The sequence below is a fragment of the Sinocyclocheilus grahami genome, unplaced genomic scaffold (genome assembly GCF_001515645.1).
Source record: "Sinocyclocheilus grahami isolate Dianchi unplaced genomic scaffold, SAMN03320097.WGS_v1.1 scaffold397.1, whole genome shotgun sequence".
Taxonomy (NCBI): Eukaryota; Metazoa; Chordata; class Actinopteri; order Cypriniformes; family Cyprinidae; genus Sinocyclocheilus; species Sinocyclocheilus grahami.
The window spans coordinates 117,751-120,054 of NW_015505576.1; positions in this window are offsets into that span (position 1 = coordinate 117,751).

Below are 2,304 nucleotides of genomic sequence, written 5' to 3' on the forward strand. Positions count from 1 at the left end.
GAATTCCTTGATGAACAGAAAGTTCAAAAGAACAGTATTTATTTAAAATAAATCTTTTATAAATAAATTGTAAATATTAATTTCTTTAAAAAAAAACGCACACACAGACGGTAGTAATATAATAACTATATTATTTAATTTATTATTTATTATTAATATTGTAATTAGTATGTCACCGTCCACCTTTAAAGTGAGTGGTTTTTAACATGATGATTTGTTTATTGCTACTGTATACATATGTATCGTTTAAAGGTTTGGGGTTTCTTTTTGAAAGAAATTAATACTTTTATTCAGCACATTACATTGATCAAAAGTGACAGTAAAGACAATGTTACAAAAGATTTGTTTCAAATACAGTTATTCATCAAATGATCTTGACAAAAATAGGAAGATAATAAATATGATCACTGATAATAAGAAATGTTTCTTAAGCAGCAAATCAGCATATTAGAATGATTTCTGAAAGATCATGTGACACTGAAGACTGGAGTAATGATGCTGAAAGTTCAGCTTTGATCACAGGAATAAATTAAAATTTCAAATATATTCACATACTGTAGAAAACAGTTATTTTAAATTGTATTAATATTAATATAATTGTATTAATATTTCACAAAATTACTGTTTTTGCTGTATTTTTGATCTAATAAATGCAGCCTTGGTGAGCAGAAGAGGCTTCTTTCAGAAACAAAAAATATATATTTTTAACTGTAGTGTATATATTTGTGTGTTGCAACAAAATCCATAAAATCTATTCAAGATATCATTTTTAATAGATATTTATGCAATATATTTCTGTGTGTATTTTTGGACTATTTGTATGACAGAGTTGCCATACATAGAAAGTATACATACTCACTTATGAGGTTTTATTTCATTTAGGATGCTGCCTATAAGACTAGCACACTAGATTTTAGAGTCTCTGGCTCAATTTGTATAATGCATACTACAGATATTGCAGAAAGAGTAGTAGTAGTATGCTTAGCCAGTCTCACTCACTTCATCTCTTTTTCTGCATCTTTGTCTTCCACTTTGCTTTTCCGCTAGTTTCTGTCAGGATGGTGTGAGCGAAACTTTGGGGATGGAGGAAGAGATGATTACAGCAGCGTAACTTTGGAGCAAAAGGACATCGAGAGACGTTTCTGAAGCGTTGAAGGAGATACGCGCACGAGAGAGGGAGAGGAAGCGAAGGGTCGATTTATCTTATGTTGACAGGAGCGGCTTCAAACGATGACCTTGAGGACTAATGAGAGTAAATGAGTGAAATATTTTTACTTTTGAAAAGTGAAACTATAATCAAATGGAAGCCTGAAAGATGGACTAATGAGCTTCAGCGATGATGATGAAAGTGTGCGAGAGAGAGAGCGAGGGAAACGGGCTGATAGAATGAGAGAGAGAGGGAGGTAGTCATTTGGCAGAGCCTGCAGTGTGAGGCCCTCACTCCTGCCATCTCATTAGCTGACCTGACGACTGCCTGATTAGAATATGTTTGATGAAAATTTCAAGGATTTTTTTTCGCCCCTCAACATTCAACAATTTTTGGTGTGATTTAATAAATATTGCACAACTTTTTTATAGAGTTAGAGAAACTGGGAGGTAATTAATTACGATGGAAGCAGTATGGAGCGAACTGATTTACTGTCATTATTCACCCCGAAATCGACCAATATGTTCAAAACTCAGAAACAGTAATGGACAAATATTCAGACGCACACATCCAGAAACCGGTTGTGCACACACTCGCATGCCAGATGTTATTTCACTCAACACAAACTGAATTTTTGCCCTTCAAAAATTAATTAAACATCTTATTTCAAGCTGTCAAGTTTGTTCTAGATGCTTCGTTCTTTGGTGTTTTCATGCCGGATTGCAAAACAGCTTTCTGTGCATTAAGTGCCGCCAAATGGCTTAATCTTTTTGGCGTTGAAGTAATCTTGTTTGGGTGGATTTCATATTTGTTTGGTGATTTTCACGAGGAGCTGTGTGGCTTGTTTTTAATGCTCTTTTCATTTAATTAAAACACTAATGTGCCTTTGTAAAAATGTTTTAATCAACATAGAATTCAAATCTCATAGAATTCACTGGGAACTTTTTTTTTCTCTTTCAGATATTTCCATTTTGCCAAAAACTTCAAGCTCCCATAACCATGTGAACCACCGTGATCAGTCTGTTATTGCGGTAATAATTTAATAATATTTTTATATTTATTCACCTTTAAGCAGCATATATATATATATATATATATATATATATATATATATATATATATATATATATATATATATATATATAAAAAAATAAAGA